Source organism: Bufo bufo, chromosome 4, assembly GCF_905171765.1.
Source record: "Bufo bufo chromosome 4, aBufBuf1.1, whole genome shotgun sequence".
Taxonomy (NCBI): Eukaryota; Metazoa; Chordata; class Amphibia; order Anura; family Bufonidae; genus Bufo; species Bufo bufo.
Genome location: NC_053392.1, coordinates 600,033,890 through 600,055,434, shown reverse-complemented (window position 1 = coordinate 600,055,434; position 21,545 = coordinate 600,033,890). Strand labels below are relative to the sequence as shown.

At 45.1% G+C, this 21,545-nt stretch overlaps 1 protein-coding gene across 1 annotated transcript in view; it reads left to right on the top strand.

Moving 5' to 3' along the window:
- Nucleotides 1-21,545, top strand: part of LOC120999331 (gastrula zinc finger protein XlCGF26.1-like) — a 1,147,325-nt gene that overhangs the window by 38,735 nt on the left and 1,087,045 nt on the right. The gene's annotated exons all lie outside the window — the stretch shown is intronic.

Sequence of the window (21,545 nt, the reverse complement as noted above, 5' to 3'; positions counted from 1 at the left end):
CCTCCGGGAAATCAGATCAAAGGTGGACTTGTCCCCAGGATGTCCCGCAAGGACAGTATCGTGATGTTCCTTGAATACCTTGTATCGCAATCCAGCAGGAACAAACAACCTACCTGGGGGACAAGAATCCGGAGCCTCCTCCTGGGCTCCCAACACCTCCATCTCCAACTCTGGGTACAGAGCGGAGACAACCACCCCATCAGCCAAAATCGGAGCAGGATCCTCTGAATCACTTCCCCCAGGAAAACTACGAGACAATGCATCTGCCTTGACATTTTTTAACCCCCGGGCGAAAAGTAACCACAAAGTTGAACCTAGTAAAGAACAGTGACCATCTAGCCTGTCTAGGATTCAGACGCTTGGCAGATTGCAGGTAAGCCAAGTTCTTATGATCAGTATATACCGTAACGGGATGAGACGCCCCCTCCAACCAGTGATGCCATTCCTCGAAGGCCAATTTGATGGCCAGCAATTCCCTATCTCCTACATCATAATTCCTCTCGGCGACCGAGAGCTTCTTGGGGAAAAAAAGCACACGGACGCCACTTGCCAGGAGAAGAACCCAGCAACAACACTGCTCCAACCCCCACCTCTGATGCATCCACCTCCACCACGAATGGCTGAGACACATCGGGCTGCATCAGAATGGGAGCAGACGCAAAACATTCCTTAATAGCCGAAAAGGCCTGCAATGCCTCATCCGACCAGACAGAGAAGTCGACGCCTTTCATAGTCATATCGGTCAGGGGTTTTACAATGGTAGAGTAGTTCAAGATAAATTTTCTATAATAATTGGTAAACCCCACAAATCGAATCAAAGCTTTCTGATTCTCCGGTCGGTCCCATTCCAGAGCCGCCCGGACCTTTTCGGGGTCCATACGAAAACCAGAGTCAGAAAGCAGATAACCCAGAAACTGAAGCTCCTGAACAGAAAACACACATTTCTCCAATTTAGCATATAATTTATTCTCCCGAAGGATCGACAAAACTTGTCTCACGTGATCCTGATGAGTCTTCAGATCAGGAGAGTAAATTAGAATGTCATCCAAATAAATTACAAAGAACCTTCCCACAAAATGATGGAAAATGTCATTGACAATTCGCTGAAACACCGCTGGCGCGTTAGTTAACCCAAAAGGCATAACCAGATTCTCGAAATTACCCTTGTGTGTGTTGAAGGCCGTTTTTCTACTCATCCCCCTCCTTGATTCTGATCAGATTATAGGCCCCCCTTAAATCTAACTTGGAGAACACCTTGGCTCCAACAATTTGATCAAAAAGGTCAGAGATCAAAGGAAGGGGATACGGATCACGGACAGTAATGCGGTTCAATTCCCGGAATTCCAAACAGGGTCTAAGCGATCCATCCTTTTTCTTAACAAAGAAAAAACCAACTGCGACCGGAGATTTAGATGGCCTAATATGACCCTTTGCCAAACTCTCGGCAATATACTTCCGCATGACCTCTCTTTCGGGTTGAGAAAGATTGTATAGCCGAGACTTTGGCAACTTAGCCCCTGGGATGAGATTAACTGGACAATCATATTCACGATGAGGAGGCAATTCCTGAGCCCCACCCTCCGAAAATACATCCGCAAAATCTGAGAGATACTGAGGTAAAACCGTAGTAGACACCCCAGAAATAGATGCACCAAGACAATTTTCCGAACAAAATTCACTCCAACCAATGATCTGCCTTGCCTGCCAATCTATTGTTGGGTTATGTTTTGTCAACCACGGTAAACCTAAGACCATAGGAGCGGGCAAGTCCTTCATGACAAAACAAGAAATGATCTCAACATGTGAATCACCCACCCTTAACTAAATACCATGAGAAATATGAGTGAGACTCCTTTGAGAAAGAGGGGAAGAATCAATTGCGAACACCGGAATCTCTCTTTCTAAGGTGCAAGTACTTAGGCCCAGATTTTGAAGAAAAAGATAATCAATGAGGTTTACCCCAGCACCACAATCAATGAATACTTCAAAATTACATTTTCTTGCGGCTAGCGCCACCATAGCTGGAAGGAGAAAATAAGTATTGCAGGGAGATTGCATACTTGTTTGCTCCGGCACCCAATTCACACTACCAAGAGTCAGGGATGTTTTTCTTTTCTCTTTAGGTAAACCTCTTTGTGGTTCTTTATCATCAACCTGCGATTTAACAAAAGGACAAGCATAAACAGAATGACCACTTTTTCCACAGTAATAACATAGCTTATGCAACCTCCTAAAGTTCCTATTACCAGAACGGAACGACACCTGACCCAGCTGCATGGGTTCCTTCCCTACCCCAGAATTACATGTCATAATACTCTGGGGAACTGGTGAGACGAAACCACTCACAGAAGGGATCCCTCGCGCGGAGGGGACCTTACGCCTCTTTCTAATGCGTCTAACTAATCATACTGCCAGAGACATAGCATTCTCCAATGTATCCGGATACTCATGAAAAGCGAGGGCATCTTTCAATCTCTCAGACAACCCCTGACAAAACTGACTACGAAGCGCGGGGTCATTCCACCCAAACTCCGTAGCCCATCTCCTAAACTCAACACAATACGCCTCTACAGTATGTTCTCCTTGTAATAAAGTACACAACTTAGATTCCGCCATTGAGACCCGATCTGGGTCATCATAAATTAATCCCAAGGCTTTAAAAAATTCATCCACCGACCGGAGGGCCAGAGAACCGGTCGGCAGAGAAAAGGCCCAGGACTGCGCGTCCCCTTTAAGCAGGGAAATGATTATCCCTACTCTCTGACTCTCATCACCAGATGAAGACGGCCACAGCTGAATATACAGCTTGCATGACTTCCTAAAGCTGATAAATTCTGACAAAGTGCAACAGCATTGCGGAGGTCAGCTACCTCCCAAGTTAATTCTTGCATGTGATCAACCAACAAATCAATTGACTCCATCTCAAGGCTGCTGAGAAATGGCAGTCTAGGTTTTGGCGGGTTATAATGTCACGCTGGACAGGATACAAGATACACAGAAGACCACAAAACAAGTGTCTAGGCAAGAAGCTGGGGATAAAGGTCACCTCCTGACAAATCCCTACCAGCTCTCCCTAGACTTCTGTGCCCACGTTCAGACCCTAAAGGTGGGAATAAACGTGTCCCCGTGCCTAGGCTGAAGATTCCCTAAAATCCCTAAGATTGTGAAAGGGGGAAAGAGACAGCCTGCTTCCTCAGGACCTGGAGGGGGCAGGTGTCTCTCTAACAGCCTAGACAGAAAACCACAAGAATAACAAAACCAACTTATCTTGTTACTGAGCAGAAACGGCAAATCCTTCCTTCCTTTCTTCCTCTGAGCAAGATAGAAGCTATAACCCGCACAGGACACTGGGAAAGGGCGTAATATAAGCTCATACAAACGACCCCACCCAGTGCACCTGAAGAGAGGCGGATACAGCTCAATTCCAAAACAAAAACAAAAAACTACACACGTGCTGCTAACCTGGCAGACCTCCACACATAACCTGAGCAGGGCATGACAGCACAGCAGCCCCCGATGGGAGAGGGAGCTCCCTCCCTCCCTGTTAACTCCTTCCATACAGCGGTCCCTACAGACCGCGGCATGGAAGTTGTTAAACGGCTGACATCACAACTCGGATATCAGCCGTTTCAAGCAGAGTGTCAGCAATGTGCTGACACTCTGCTTGATAACCGCTCGGGCATCCTGGAAATGAGAGGGGGCGGGCGGGATGTTCCCACATCCCCATCTCCTCTCTGTACTTCATGTCTCCTTTTGATCTCCATTCCTACAGAGATTCAGCTGAAAATCTTATCAGGATGATAATACCTGAAAAGTAGAAGAAGAGGATGAGACAGCTCTTTAGCTCAGTGTTGTGAAGTAACTTGTTCTGCTATGTGATTAGGACAGGTTTTGTGTGTACTAATAGGACGGCAGCCATTTTAGTTTTCCTGGTGATTGCTCCATAGAACAAAAGTCTATAACAAGAAAGATATTTGGGAATATATTTATAATAAAGTACCGTATTTTTCACCCTTTAAGACGCACCTGCCCATAAGACGCACCTAGGTTTAGAGGGTGAAAATAGGAAAAAAATATTTTGAACCAAAAGGTGTGCTTTTGGTAGGTTTTGAACTAATGGTGGTCTGTGGGTGACACTGTTATGGAGGGGATCTGTGGATGTCACACTGTTTATGGGGGATCTGTGGATGTCACACTGTTTATGGGGGATCTGTGGATGTCACACTGTTTATGGGGGATCTGTGGATGTCACACTGTTTATGGGGGATCTGTGGATGTCACACTGTTAATGGGGGATCTGTGGATGTCACACTATTTATGGGGGATCTGTGGATGACACACGGTTACAGGGGGATCTGTGGATGACACACGGTTACGGGGGATCTGTGGATGACACGCGGTTACGGGGGATCTGTGGATGACACACGGTTACGGGGGATCTGTGGATGACACACGGTTACGGGGGATCTGTGGATGACACACGGTTACGGGGGATCTGTGGATGACACACGGTTACGGGGGATCTGTGGATGACACACGGTTACGGGGGATCTGTGGATGACACACGGTTACGGGGGATCTGTGGATGACACACGGTTACGGGGGATCTGTGGATGACACACGGTTACGGGGGATCTGTGGATGACACACGGTTACGGGGGATCTGTGGATGACACACTGTTATGGGGGATCTGTGGATGACACTGTTATTTTGGGATTTGTGAATGACACATATATAGCATCATCCACAGATTCCCCCCCATAACAGTGTCCCTGTATAAATACTGACACCCACCCCCAGTGCAGTCACTGTTCTCTATTACATCGGGCCCCGCTCACCGCAGTCTTTATATGTAAAGTGTAGAGATGGGAGGTTTGTTAAAGTGTGGCAATCCTCTACAGTAGTAGCGCAATCCTCTGTAGTACTCACTTTGAAATTCCAGTAGCAGGCAGGCCTGGAGCGTAACGTCACTCACTATGTCACGCACCTGCTCCGTCTGCTTCATTCATAAAGTGGGAGGAGCAGGCGCGTGACGTAGTGAGTGACGTTACACTTCGGCCTGCCTGCTACTGGATTATTTATAGTGAGTACTACAGGGGATTGCGCTACTACTGTAGAGGATTGCCATACTTTAACAAACCTCCCATGTCTACACTTTACATATAAAGACTGTGGTGAGTGGGGCCCGATGTAATAGAGTACAGTGACTGCATCGGGCCCCGCCGCGATTCCAACATCACTTGCCGGCCTCCAGCCCCTCCTCCCTCTCTGCTGATACATCGCAGGCCGCGCTGTGCAGCATAGCGGTCGGCGATGTATCAGCGACACTAGTGTAAACATGGCAGCATTTACCTTCTAAGACGCACTGACATTTCCCCCCACTTTTGGGGGAAAAAAGTGCATCTTATAGGGCAAAAAATACGGTAGTGTTTAAGAATTTTCATTTTCTTATTTCCCCGAGAACCCCTTTAACTCACAGGTGCCTCAATCCACGTTGATCGCGGCATCTGAGGGCTCTAGTGACAAACATGACCGCTGCTCCCTGTCATTGTGGCCGGGTGCCAGCCACAATGATGGGACCCTCCGTGTATGGAGTGGGGTCACTGCAGAGCTTTAAGGGGTTAATTGATTATGCACTTTATGGGATAATTACCACGTGTGTGTGTGTGTGTGTAGATATATATATATATATAGCAGCGCGGGGACTCGATGCTCTCCCTTACCCGACACAAATCCCTTCTATGTCGCGGTCAGCGCGGACCGTGGCATAGAAGGGGTTAATCCACGGGCATCCGCTTTTACAGCGATGCAGGCGGATACAGCAGGGGCCCGGCTACCAGGCACGGCCGGGCCCCTGCAGTGATCGCGCGCGCACCGCTCCGGTGCCCGCCCCGATCACCATGACGTTATATTACGTCAAATTGCGGGAACGCAGTGGCTTCCATGACTTAATAGTACGTCATGTGTCGGGAAGGGGTTAAGTTCCAAACACTGTGCTTTATTGCGGCACATCCGCGTAAACATAAACAATTATACAAAATAATAAACACTCGCCCGGCTGGGCTCTAACTAAACATAACATAGCCTAGTCCCTGACTTAACTACAGGTTACAGTTCATACCTTGCATCAGATCCGGCTTTCCCAGCCTAACAGTTCCCCAGCCTCCCAACTGTAAAAGTACGAGTCCCTTTGGGGGATTAGGATCCAGCAGTACTCCCGACTCTGACCTAGTGACCCTAGTACCACAGGCGTCCCCCAAAGTCCAGGCAATCACCTAGCCTCGTGGTCCCTCAGCCAGCCCGGCTGAGACCACTCTTACAGAGCCTCCAGCAGGACTCTGTTGCACAAAGAATCTCCTTCATGACTGACAGTCTGGGCTCTTATCCCAGACTGATTGTGGCACCTGGTGCTGCCTCAAACCTCATGACTGACGGGGAAGACACAGAAACTCCTGCCATGAATATCCCTTAGCAGCTATGAGGCTTGTCACTGCCTCACATACCCCCCCCCCCCTTTGTACAAGCCCGTAGGGGTGAACACTAGCATCACATCCAGATGCTCGTTAACGGGCATCGACCTGGCCTACAGTCTTTCCCTTATTCTGCCAGACTCAGGACAACAGTGCTTGGTTTGTCACAAACATGACTTTATTCTGGAGCAGATAAGACCTATGGGATTGTCTTGCCCATTTCATGAGCAGGTACTCTCTTTCACGAGCGAGGATGATGCGCTTTCACATCCGTGGTTTCTCTTTTCTTTTTTCTGTTCCTCTCCACATTTGGCATTCGGTCTCTGGACCTTCTCTCAGAAGATGTTTTTATATGGCCGGCAGGCTCTTTTTTTTAGATTTTCTGGCTCCTGCACATGCTCCTCATGTCCTTTCTTGGGCTGCTGCAACTCTTGACCAAACTGTTCCCAGTCATGGTCTTGTCCCAACCCTTTCTCCTTTGTCTTGCAGGGCTCCTTCAGCAGAGCAGGCTTATCACCACTCACTTATTTTACGTGCCTCCGATTCACTTCTTCTTTCCAGCAGTAGTTTCCCAGTTTCAGAGACCTCTGCTTCTTTAGTGTTTTTTTTCCACTTCGGTAGCTGCTACTTCGGTCACTGCAGCATCTGAGGACTTCACGTCCTCCAACACCTCAGCCTTAACTTCTTCAGCCATGGTTTTCTTGGGCCGGCGTCATATACTTTCCCTCTTAAGTCCTTTTCCTCTTTCTCATCGATGTAGGAGGTACCGGGGTCTTCACCAGACTTGTCGACTTCTGGCATTTCCCCCAGAGTCTCACTTAGGACACTGTTCTTCTTTCGGGAAGAATTCAGGAGAGCCAACCCACAGTAGTAAACAGGATCCGCATACTGGTTATCCAACTCCTCATATTACTTCCCCAGCAGGCTGCTGGCTACTTGGATTGCTTTGCAGGCGGAGGGGACGTTTTTCGGGACCATGCCCTGGCTACCCACTGCTGTGAGTCTCTTGGCCTCTGCATCCACATCAGCCCCATCCATGGGTTCAGCAGAAAGATCTTCCGTCTTCTCTGCCTCGGTCGGCACCGCAGCGCCACCATCTCCAGATCCCTTCTTAACAGGCTCTGACTTAGACTTCTCAAACTCATAGACGTTCTTCACGACGTCATCCTTTGGGCTCACAAGATCCTCCATCTCTGCTCTGAGTTGCTTGTTCAGCCTTTCAAACTCATCTCGCTCCTCTTGCGCTTCTTCAAGGGCTCTAGCCAAGGAGAGGGCCTTGGTCTCTTTTTCCAGAGCACCCGCCTTCGCTTGGTCATGTTCTTCGGCATATCAGGCCAAGATGTATTTCTCTTCAGCCCGGGGCCGGTCAAACTTTTTCAGTTTTTTCTTACTTTTTTACACCAGTTTGTTGGAAGTGCCCCGCTCTTGGGCCTTCCGGTCCAACTGTTCCTCGCTGGGTTCTGCTGCAGCAGATATAGGAGTATCACCATTCTTTTTTGGAGACCCTGTGGGGGTTCCACCCAGAGTCTCTTCAAGCACTTTATCGGTGTCTACTGCAGTTTTCTGTATTTCTTTGGCGCCTTTGCTCTTCACCTGGACATCAGGCCGTAGACCCTTCATCTCACTTATTTCTTTCGGGGTCTCCTTCCTTGACCCCTCTGCAGCCTTCTTCGGTGATTCTGTGAAGACAGCTAGTCTTTTCTTTATCATATCTAGGGACTGTATAGAGAGGAAGGAATCCTCTTCCTGCTTGCAGCTGTACCGACATGTCAGGTCATTTACCACGGCCTGGCTATGGGTCTCAGACATTAGACTGAAGTCTCCCCACTTAACTCTCGTAATGTCAGATACAACTGTCATCTGGTCGCTACTAGTAACCACCTCAACTTCGCAAGACTTCGACCTGGTAGCTTCCCTCTCGGAGTTGCTAATAGTCACAGCGCATACATCACCTATGCCGCTCGTGTCATTGTTAATGCTGACCTCTAGGGGCACTGACAAGTTAATCGCTACCTGGGATCCATATCATTCCAAAGGGTTCACATACTTTTTCTTGCAACTGTATATGTTAGAGCCCATAAATGTCATATGAACAGAGCATTATATGTACAGTACATGCCAACATTATTTATATGTATGTGGTATATGAGCAGTAATATATTTACTACATCTGTGAGATAGATAGAAGGTGGGCTTTCAGCTTCAATTTCTGGTGTGTTTTGTGCTTAAGTGCAGTTAGCGGTCAGTGTGTAAGACTCCTCTTCTTCCAAAACCCGCTTCTCCACCATTACAGAAGAAAAACTCTCCACTCTATTCTCCAGATCACATCTCACCACCTGTGCACTTGACCCAATCCCATCCCACCTCATCCCTAACCTCACCACAGTGTTTATCCCAGCCCTAACTTATCTCTTCAACCTATCACTAACCTCTGGTGTCTTCCCCTCTGCCTTTAAACATGCTACCATTACACTCATCCTCAAAAAGCCTTCACTTGACCCATCTTCTTTGTCCAGTTATCGCCCCATATCACTCACTTCTTCCGTATGCCTCAAAGCTACTTGAACAACATGTCTATTCTAAACTGTCCTCTCACCTCTCCTCCTGCTCCCTCTTTGACCACCTACAATCCGGCTTCCGACCCCACCACTCGACTGAGACTGCCTATACCAAAGTCACCAATGATCTACTGACAGCCAAAACCAAGAAACAATACTCTGTCCTCCTTCTCCTTGACCTGTCCTCTGCCTTCGACACTGTTGACCACTCCCTTCTGTTGCAAACTCTCTCATCTCTTGGCATCACTGACCTGGCTCTCTCCTGGATCACATCATACCTCACAGACCGGACGTTTAGCGTCTCCCACTCCCGCACCACCTCCTTGTCTCATTCCCTCTCTGTTGGTGCTCCACAGGGTTCTGTCCTAGGACCCCTGCTCTTCTCTATCTACACTTTTGGCATGGGACAGCTCATAGTCACATGGCTTTCAGTATCACTCCCACGCTGACGACACACAAATCTACCTCTCTGGTCCAGACATCACCACCTTACTATCAAGAATCCCACAATGTCTATCTTCTATATCATTCTTCTTCGCCTTTCCCTTTTAAAACTTAACATGGATAAAACAGAACTCATTATCTTACCCTCATCTTGCTCAACCCCCCCCCCCCCCCAACAGACCTATCTATCACGATCAATGGCTGCACGCTCTCCTCGGTCAACCAAGTCCGCTGCCTTGGCGTGACCTTGGATTCTGCCCTCCCCTTCAGACCGCACATCCAAGCCCTTTCCACCATCTGCTGCCTCCAACTCAAAAACATCTCCTGCATCCATGCTTTCCTTAACTTTGAATCTGCGAAAATGCTTGTACATGCCCTCATCATCTCTTGCCTAGACTACTGCAACACTCTCCTCTGTGGCCTTCCATCTAGCACTCTCGCACCCCTCCAATCTATCCTCAACTCTGCTGCCCGACTAATCCACCTCTCACCCTATTACTCCTCTGCCAATCCCTTCACTGGCTCCCCATTGCCCAGCGCATTCACTTCAAAGTACTAACAAATACATACAAGGCCGTCCATAACCTATCTTCTCTCTACATCTCTGAGCTACTTTCCCGATACACCCCCACACGCACTCTCCGATCCTCACAAGACCTCCTTCTCTCCTCTCCTCTTATCGCCTCTTCCCACAATCGACTCCAAGATTTCTCCTGTGCATCCCCCATACTCTGGAAACCCACCTCTTCAGACAAGCCTACAACCAGTGACCCTGCTGCCTCTATACCGCCATGACCAACTTCACCCGCATCTACTGTGTCCTTCTCCCATACCATTTAGATTGTAAGCCCTCACGGGCAGGGCCCTCTCTCCTTCTGTACCAGTTTGTAACCAGTCTTGTTTACGATTAGTGCAATTGTCTGTTATGTATGTATACCTCTTCTCATAGGTACAGCGCTATCGAATGAACGGCGCTTTAATAATAAATAATAATAATAATAACCACCTATGAAGATGCTGGCTTCAGCACAAGAGTGGAAAATACAAGTGAACAGCCTGGTGACCTAACCTCATCATCTACTGGTCCACTGTCAGATTGTGATCGGTTTTCCCATAGTTAGTTTATAATTGAGGATCACATTAAAGCACACAGCAGCTCTCACCTTCCCCTTCACCAGCCGAGCACGGATGACGCACCTGGATGCGTAGCAGTAGATTCAAGAAAAGTAGGGAAATCCAGCTCAAAGGTGGTGGAAAAAATTGTAGCTTTATTGCGGCATAAAATCTTCGAAAAACAGGAACAGTTCGGTTACGCATTTCAGACTATAAACAAATGGCGTTCCTTCCTCATGACATATCGAATTTCTAATGAGACTGCATCTTATGAGCTGCTCACACAGTTAGACATGCAATCGATCACATGATCGTGAGGAGCAACACACATGGTGCAATCACATATGTCTAATCAACTTGAATATGTAAAAAGTAAAATCACAGATGCTGACAGACAAACCTATACAGGTGTACAGTCGTGGCCAAAAGTTTTGAGAATGACACAAATATTAGTTTTCACAAAGTTTGCTGCTAAACTGCTTTTAGATCTTTGTTTCAGTTGTTTCTGTGATGTAGTGAAATATAATTACACACACTTCATACGTTTCAAAGGCTTTTATCGACAATTACATGACATTTATGCAAAGAGTCAGTATTTGCAGTGTTGGCCCTTCTTTTTCAGGACCTCTGCAATTCGACTGGGCATGCTCTCAATCAACTTCTGGGCCAATTCCTGACTGATAGCAAACCATTCTTTCATAATCACTTCTTGGAGTTTGTCAGAATTAGTGGGTTTTTGTTTGTCCACCCGCCTCTTGAGGATTGACCACAAGTTCTCAATGGGATTAAGATCTGGGGAGTTTCCAGGCCATGGACCCAAAATGTCAAAGTTTTGGTCCCCGAGCCACTTAGTTATCACTTTTGCCTTATGGCACGGTGCTCCATCGTGCTGGAAAATGCATTGTTCTTCACCAAACTGTTGTTGGATTGTTGGAAGAAGTTGCTGTTGGAGGGTGTTTTGGTACCATTCTTTATTCATGGCTGCGTTTTTGGGCAAAATTGTGAGTCAGCCCACTCCCTTGGATGAGAAGCAACCCCACACATGAATGGTCTCAGGATGCTTTACTGTTGGCATGACACAGGACTAATGGTAGCGCTCACCTTTTCTTCTCCGGACAAGCCTTTTTCCAGATGCCCCAAACAATTGGAAAGAGGCTTCATCGGAGAATATGACTTTGCCCCAGTCCTCAGCAGTCCATTCACCATACTTTCTGCAGAAGATCAATCTGTCCCTGATGTTTTTTTTTGGAGAGAAGTGTCTTCTTTGCTGCCCTTCTTGACACCAGGCCATCTTCCAAAAGTCTTCGCCTAACTGTGCGTGCAGATGCGCTCACATCTGCCTGCTGCCATTCCTGAGCAAGCTCTGCACTAGTGGCACTCCGATCCCACAGCTGAATCCTCTTTAGGAGACGATCCTGGCGCTTGCTGGACTTTCTTGGACGCCCTAAAGCCTTCTTAACAAGAATTGAACCTCTTTCCTTGAAGTTCTTGATGATCCTATAAATTGTTGATTGAGGTGCAATCTTAGTAGCCACAATATCCTTGCCTGTGAAGCCATTTTTATGCAACGCAATGATGGCTGCATGCGTTTCTTTGCAGGTCACCATAGTTAACAATAATTTCAAGCATCACCCTCCTTTTAACATGTCAAGTCTGCCATTTTAACCCAATCAGCCTGACATAATGATCTCCAGCCTTGTGCTCGTCAACATTCTCACCTGAGTTAACAAGACGATTACTGAAATGATCTCAGCAGGTCCTTTAATGACAGCAATGAAATGCAGTGAAAAGTTTTTTGGGGATTAAGTTAATTTTCATGGCAAAGAAGGACTATGCAATTCATCTGATCACTCTTCATAACATTCTGGAGTATATGCAAATTGCTATTATAAAAACTTAAGCAGCAACTTTTCCAATATTTATGTAATTCTCAAAACTTTTGGCCACGACTGTACAGTCGATACAAATATAAACACAATGACAAAACTATAGGTGCACTATATAAAGGTAAATGAAAAAACACCTAAGCACAAGAGAGACTCCCCTAATAGTGTAGAATTAAATCATGCCTTTTGTTGAGACCTTGAGGCTGTCTTGAAACCAGCTGAAAGATCTAGTATGCCTCTCGATTTAGTAATTTCCTCCTATGATCACCCCCTCTAGTGGGAAGGAAAACTCTCTTGATTCCTTGAACCACTAGACTGAAAGTATCGCCTCCATGTAAAATCGCAAAGTGTGTACTGACAGCAGACACGTTGCGATTTTTGTAATCTGAAACATCCAAAATGTGGTACACCCTACATATTGCAACTGGCAAAGTTTGCACGTTATCAAGTAAACTGCGATCTTTGTGTTGCAATTAAGAAGACTGTATAGTGAATTCCTTATTGTTAGCAGCAGATCTGAAGTTCTTAGTCGGCCTGGTATGATCACAATAAATACATTTGTAGCTGCCCTTGTTATTAAGCCAAGTTGATCTTTGCACTAATTTTTCAGAGAACAGACAAGGGCTCAGAAAATTGCCCAGAGATGGAGCCCTTCTTGCTACACATTTTACTCCCTCCGCGACAATATCCATCCACTGATTATCGCATGATAACAGTGGAAGGTATTTCTTGATGATTTTGCATATGCGATCATATTCCAAGCTGTGGAATAAGATAATATAAGGCTGGCACTCAAATATGTGGTTCATATGAAAAGTGGCAATTTATTAAAACACTTATATTAAAATCAGCATATAATCCAAGATAAAAGGAGATGCACTTAAATACAACCACTTACAATAAAAAGATAAATAGAAAAAATAAATGAAGAAAAAAAACGCAGGATAAACGCACACTGGTGGTGCCGTCTCTTGCAATCAGAGATGCACTAGAGATGTCCCTTAATTGTATAAGGGTAGATTATATATCTCTGTTATATCATCCACAGGGAGATTATTTAGAACAGTCACTTTATCATATGTGGCCGTGTCCTCCTTAACCCCTTAAGGACTCAGGGCGTACCGGTACGTCCTAACTTTAAATACAGATTCCGGCGCCGCGGGGGTTAATGGGAACGGGATGCCAGCTGAAATCATGCGCTTTTTGCAGTTTCTGATCGCGGGGATCAGAAACCTTAGTGTCCCTCAAACAGATTTTACACCCCCCTTCCCCCTGCACCCCTGCATGATTTTCTGCCGGCGGGTGGTGCAGGGGGGGGGGGGGGAGTTGTGGGGGCGGTGCGGGAGGCGGGCGGTGCGGCAGGCGGGATCGCGATCCCCCGCCCGCCTCCCCTTGAAAATTCGTTGGTGTTCAGTGGGTATACCAGGGTGCCAGCACATTGCTGGCACCCTGATATAAACGTCTGACATCGGTGATGCGATGTCAGCCGTTTAACCCTTTCCATACAGCGGTCTGTACAGACCGCTGTATGGAAAAAGTTAACAGTAAGAGGGAGTTCCCTCCCTCTCCCATCGGGGGGGCTGCAGTGCCTTTGCAGCCCCCTGATGGGGAGGGAGAGAGCCCCCAGACAGCCCCATCCTTACCCTTCCCCGTCTGCGAAGTTCTGACCAGTACTGAGCAGACTGGGAAGGTTCCCATGGCAACAGGACGCCGTCTCAGGCATCCTGCAGTCCATGGTGCTGAACAGATCTGTGCTAAAAGGCATAGATCTGTTCAGACAAAGTGTAAAATACGGTACAGTACAATATATATTGTACTGTACTGTATTATACAGACATCAGACCCACTGGATCTTCAAGAACCAAATGGGTCTGGGTCAAAAAAAAAGTGAAAAAAAAGGAAAAATCAAAAAACACATTTATCACTGATTAAAAATGGAAAAAATAAATTTCCCTACACATGTTTGGTATCGCCGCGTCCGTAACGACCTGATCTATAAAACGGTCATGTTACTTTCCCCGCACGGTGAACGCCATAAAAATAAAAAAATATAAACTATTAGGAAATTTTGCCCACCTTACTTCCCAAAAAAGGTAATAAAAGTGATCAAAAAAGTTGCATGTACGCCAAAATAGTACCGAACAAACCGTCATCTCATCCCGCAAAATCATACCCTACCCAAGTATACAATAAAAAAGTATACATATTAGGTATCGCCGCGTCTGTATCGACCGGCTCTAAAAAAATATCACATGACCTAACCCCTCAGGTGACCACCGTAAAAAATAAAAATAAAAACGGTATAAAAAAAGCCATTTTTTGTCATCTTACGTCACAAAAAGTGTAATAGCAAGCGATCAAAAAGTCATGTGCACCCCAAAATAGTGCCAATCAAACCATCATCTCATCCTGCAAAAAATGAGACCCTACTTAAGATAATCGCCCAAAAACTGAAAAAACTATGGCTCTTAGACTATGGAGACACCAAAACATTTTTTTTGTTTTAAAAATGAAATCATTGTGTAAAACTTATATAAATAAAAAAAATTGTATACATATTAGGTATCGCTGCGTCCGTGACAACCTGCTCTATAAAATTACCACATGATCTAACCTGTCAGATGAATGTTGTAAATAACAAAAAAAAAACGTGCCAAAAAATCTATTTCTTGTTACCTTGCCGCACAAAAAAGTGTAATATAGAGCAACCAAAAATCATATGTACCCTAAACTAGTACCAACAAAACTGCCACCCTATCCCGTAGTTTCTAAAATGGGGTCACTTTTTTGGAGTTTCTACTCTGGGGGTGGATCATGGGGCCTTCAAATGGGACATGGTGTCAAAAAAAACAGCCTAGCAAAATCTGCCTTCCAAAAACCGTATGGCATTCCTTTCCTTCTGCGCCCTGCCGTGTGCCCGTACAGCGGTTTACGACCACATATGGGGTGTTTCTGTAAACTACAGAATCAGGGCCATAAATAATGAGTTTTGTTTGGCTGTTAACCCTTGCTTTGTAACTGGAAAAAATATATAAAAATGGCAAATCTGCCAAAAAAGTGAAATTTTGAAATTGTATCTCTATTTTCCATTAAATCTTGTGCAACACCTAAAGGGTTAACAAAGTTTGTAAAATCAGTTTTGAATACCTTGACGGGTGTAGTTTCTTAGATGGGGTCACTTTTATGGAGTTTCTACTCTAGGGGTGCATCAGGGGGGCTTCAAATGGGACATGGTGTCAAAAAACCAGTCCAGCAAAATCTGGCTTCCAAAAACCATACGGCGCACCTTTCCCTCTACGCCCTACTGTGTGCCCGTACAGTAGTTTACGGCCACATATGGGGTGTTTCTGTAAACGGCAGAGTCAGGGCAATAAAGATAGTCTTGTTTGGCTGTTAACCCTTGCTTTGTTGGTGGAAAAAATGGGTTAAAATGGAAAATTAGGCAAGAAAATGAAATTCTCAAATTTCATCCCCATTTGCCAATAATTCTTGTGCAACACCTAAAGGGTTAACGAAGTTTGTAAAATCAGTTTTGAATACCTTGAGGGGTGTAGTTTATAGAATGGGGTCATTTTTGGGCGGTTTCTATTATGTAAGCCTCACAAAGTGACTTCAGACCTGTAGTGGTCCCTAAAAATTGGGTTTTTGTAAATTTCTGAAAAATTTCAAGATTTGCTTCTAAACTTCTAAGCCTTGTAACATCCCCAAAAAATAAAATATCATTCCCAAAATGCTACAAACATGAAGTAGACATATGGGGAATGTAAGCTCATCACAATTTTTGGGGGTATTACTATGTATTACAGAAGTAGAGAAACTGAAACTTTGAAATTTTCAAATTTTTCAAAATTTTGGGTAAATATGGTATTTTTTTATGCAAAAAAATTAACTTTTTTGACCCAATTTTAGCAGTGTCATGAAGTACAATATGTGACGAAAAAACATTCTCAGAACGGCATGGGTAAGTCAAAGCGTTTTAAAGTTATCAGCACTTAAAGTGACACTGGTCAGATTTGCAAAAAATGGCCAAGTCCTTAAGTTGAAATAGGGCTGAGTCCTTAAGGGGTTAAAGTGTTCCCTTCATTCAGGGCAATCAATCGTCCGGATATCGGCACTGTGGCCGTATAACAATACAATCCCAAAGAGAAGATATATTGTTCCAGCTAATGTTAGTACAAGGATGTTAGTACAAGGCTACAGGTGGCGAGTGAGGCATAAACGTATATCTTACCCGTATAGATCGGGGCCGATGGTTGGAGAATCCCTCTCTCAAGCCACTACTCACCACACTGCGCCGCCGTCTTCTTTCGCTGTTTGGCGTCCTCGTTCGAGACTTCCGTACCACGTGGTGGTTGTCTCGCGGGAATAGCCTGTTCAATCCTGTTTCTCCTTGGGGTATTTTCAAATCGAAAGTCAATGGAGCGCTCCAGTGTTTAGAAGGTTTGCAAACTTTCGTAGTTAGTCCGGATCTTTCTTTATGGGGGTGAACTACGCCAGACACCATCCTACTTGAGGCATACAACACAGATTATTGATATACTAGAAGGACTAACCGTGGAATCGGACTGGATTATGGCAACGCTAGACATCCAGTCACTTTATACAGTAATAAACCACAAACAAGGGGTAGATGCGATTAGGATACAACTACAGAAAGATAGCAGAATGAAGTTGGAACAAACAGAATATATATTAGAAGGAATCAGGCATATTTTACAGCATAATTATTTTTACTTTGAGGAGAATTTTTATTTGCAGATTAGAGGGACTGCCATGGGCACCAGGTTCGCCCCCCAGTTATGCAAACCTGTTCCTAGCCCAATGGGAACAGGCGGCGATTGATCCATATGGGGGGGGGGGGGTGACCTGGTGCTCTGGCAGCGATATATAGACAATGTGATTTTAATCTGGAAAGGAAAGGAAGAGGTTTTACGCTTGTTTATAGCCACATTGAATAATAATGACTTTAATTTAGTTTTTACTTCTAATATTGGTTCAGAAGGGACTGAGTTCCTGGATTTGTCAATAACTAAGAGGGACAATAAATATATATGTAAAACATATCAGAAACCGTCAGCAAGGAACGCCTTTATTCTACATTCTAGCTTCCATTTGCCCAGTTGGTTACTCAATGATCCGTTCGGACAGTTCCGGAGATTGAAACGGAACTGTACCTGTAACGGTCGCGTACACACACACACAGGGGGGAGGGAAGTGACCACTGCGCTCCACCCTTACCCCTGACCCTGCCTACTTGCCTCGCGAGTCCTAATGACAGGGGACAACTGGACGGCAATCCCTAACTTGGAATAAGTGCAGGGATGACAGACAGACAGACAAACAACAGGACGTGAACGGACCGAGTCAATACCAGGAAAGCTACTAAGTACAAATGGAGCAAGCAGAGAATTGTCAGGAGAAGCCGGGGTCATAAATACCAGGAGAGACGTGAAGTACCAAAGGAGTCAGCAGAGGATCGTCAGGAGGAGGCTGGGGTGAAATACCAGGAGAGCAGCAAAGTACACAAGAAGCAGGCAGAGGATCGTCAGGAATTCAGCAGGAGGTAAGTACGCCAGGAAAGACCAAATCACAGGTGGAACCTAAATTAACAGGCAACCTGTGGCCAGCAGGCTGCCTGTATTAATAGTGGGGAGTGAGGGTCATGTGACGTGGCCAGCGTCACATGACCGACAGACCAACCAGTCGAGCACCGAGTGATCAGCTCGGCGCTCAAGGCAGACTAGGAGCAGGGAGCCACCCAACTAGTAAAGGTGAATGAGGTCAAACACAGATCCTCGTTCCCAAAGCTAAGCAACAGTTCTGCGGGCAATGGGGGACCGAGTGCACCTTCGGAACCCCGTTACAGTACCGAAGACTCCCAATTTGAAATAGAGGCTTTGGCTATGAAGAATAATTTCATGGCTAAGCAGTACCCAGGCTCGACATTAGAAGATGCATTGGAAAATGTGAGGAAAATATCCAGGAGCTCCCTACTAATAGATAAACCCCCTCAGACAACTCAACAAGAACCACAATTCCGAGTAGTGCTTCCATATACTGCACAATATAGGGGAATTAAAGAGATAGTTAAAAGACATTGGCACCAGCTATTGCAAGATAAGACTTTGGGCACACTTATTCCAGTGAGACCACAGATTACCTTTACACGGGCACCGAATCTGGGAATAAAAGTAGCACCGTCGGTCAAAAATAAATTGAAAAAATCCCCAGGAATCGGTAATTGGATGAGTCTGAAGGGCTTTTACAGATGCGGCCAATGTGCCGGCTGTAAGGTAACAAAAGCCCCTAAAAATATCAAAAATGTAGATTCGACGCAAAACAGCTTCTCATGGGAGATTAAACATTTCCTGACCTGCAATTCAACTAGCGTGATATATCTTGTGCAATGTCCCTGCTCTAGGCAGTATATTGGAAGAACAGAGAGGACTTTGAAAGTGAGGATATCTGAACATGTGTCCAACATTAGAAAAGGATACTTGAAACACTCACTTTCAAAGCACTTTAAAGAAGTTCACAACCAAGACCCTAGGGGATTGACATTTATGGCTTTGGAGAGAATAGACACACATTGGAGAGGGGGGAAACATGTGGAGATAATGTCCCGGGGGGAATCGCGACGCACATATGATTTTGGAAGTTTGATCCCAGCGGGCTTAAACGCGGAACTTGAAATCTTTGGTTTCCTCTAGATCCCTGGTTGTATGCCTCTCATCTAATGGGGGATCAAATGTCTGGCCATCTATCGGCGCTGTGACCCCCCCCTGGAGAGAGGCTTACATACCCATTACTACATTAATATAAATAGTAATAATAATAATATAAACCGAATATTATATTTGTTGAACAATCTAGGAATTGTGTCGCCCTCTTATATGGGGTTTTATCCTCATTGATAACCAATTGCAGAAGAAATAACCATTGTTTTAGACTGCTTAGTCATCCTTCTTAGTTATTCTTTTATATATTTTTCGATATATTATATTTGTGTATTTGATCGCAGGATTGTTCATTGAAAAGTGGATTTAGTATGTGCCAACCCTACAAAGTTGCACACATATGTTTAAATGATTATTTATATATTTTTAGAGTTTTACATTATAGTTTTGTATACATGTACATGTTTTTATGCTTTTTCTTGAAAAAAGCAATGTCGCAGGAGTATTTCCTTCACTATATAGCTTAACCGCAATAAGAAGGAGACAATATAGAAAAAACGCACATGTACCGGGAAAACCGCATAAAAAACGCAATGATGCCGCAAGTAGCCAAAATTTGATTCTGGTCCGGGATTTCGATCACACTGAGTGGAGTATAAAAGGAAGTGATGCTACAATGGGGGTAGAGCCACTAAGGAAGGGGAGAGACGTCCCCGAAACGCGTCTGGCGTAGTTCACCCCCATAAAGAAAGATCCGGACTAACTACGAAAGTTTGCAAACCTTCTAAACACTGGAGCGCTCCATTGACTTTCGATTTGAAAATAGCCCAAGGAGAAACAGGATTGAACGGATCAAACAGGCTATTCCCGCGAGACAACCAGCATGTAGTACGGAAGTCTCGAACGAGGACGCCAAACAGCGAAAGACGGCGGCGCAGTGTGGTGAGTAGTGGCTTGAGAGAGGGATTCTCCAACCATCGGCCCCGATCTATACGGGTAAGATATACATTTATGCCTCACTCGCCACCTGTAGCCTTGTACTAACAAGCTGGAACAATAAATCTTCTCTTTGGGATTGTATTGTTATACGGCCACAGTGCCGATATCCGGACGATTGATTGCCCTGAATGAAGGGAACACTTTAAGGAGGACCCGGCCACATACGATAAAGTGACTGTTCTAAATAATCTCCCTGTGGATGATATAACAGAGAGATATATATCTACCCTGATACAATTAAGGGACATCTCTAGTGCATCTCTGATTGCAAGAGACGGCACCACCAGTGTGCGTTTATCCTGCGTTTTTTTTCTTTTTTTCTTCATTTATTTTTTCTATTTATCTTTTTATTGTAAGTGATTGTATTTTAGTGCATCTCCTTTTATCTTGGATTATATGCTGATTTTAATATGTGTTTTAATAAATTGCCACTTTTCATATGAACCACATATTTGAGTGCCAGCCTTATATTATCTTATTCCATTACTCACTTTACTGATTGGGTGATCAGTTTTTAGGCTAGAGCACCAGTTCCTGTCTGGAGAGGTGGTGAGCTATCCACTACAGTGTTACCATATTCCAAGCTGTATTGTGTCACAAAGGAGGTAAAACCGCATCTGCGTTTAGATGTGGCATCCACCTGGGGCAATAATTTTTCTTCTGGAAAAAACAGGGAAACCCTGTCCATGGCTAAAACTTCAGTGACAAAAGAGGCAACAGATTTATAAGAATAGGTCCTGCCAGTCAGCCTGTCTGTAATATTTTTCGCTTCTCGTGCGAACAAATAAGTGTTCGAACAGTTGCGGCGGGCTCAAATTAATTCACCCTTAGGGATGTTGGGTATTGTGTGAGGTGGGTGACACGGAGAGGCTTGCAAGATCGTGTTACCTGCTAGTTCCTTTCTATATGTGGTGGTGATAACTTGGGAAGGTGCGCAGTCCCCCTCCAAACACAAATCTAAAAAGCATATATGTATGCTATGATGTTGGAGGCTAAATGAGATGAGACTCCACACATGAATTAATGTAGTCAAGGAACAGTGGTATGGCCGCCACATCACCAGACCATACAATCAGCGGGTCATCGATGTAGCGACCATAATACTGCACCAGACCACCAAAAGGGTGGGTGTCGATGAGGAGAAAACACCCCTCCCACCATGCCATGAAAATAATGGCTATGGAGGAAGAGAATTTGGCCCCCATCGACACCCCCGAAATCTGTAGATAGAAAACAGAATCGAACATAAAAAAATTGTGCAGGAGGAGGAACTCCACCACTATAACCATATATTCTTGGAGCCCATCTGAATAATCACTGTATCTATTAAGGAACCAGCGAAGGGATACCAGGGCTAAATTATGCGGAATGCTAGTATATAAAGCTGTGACATCTGC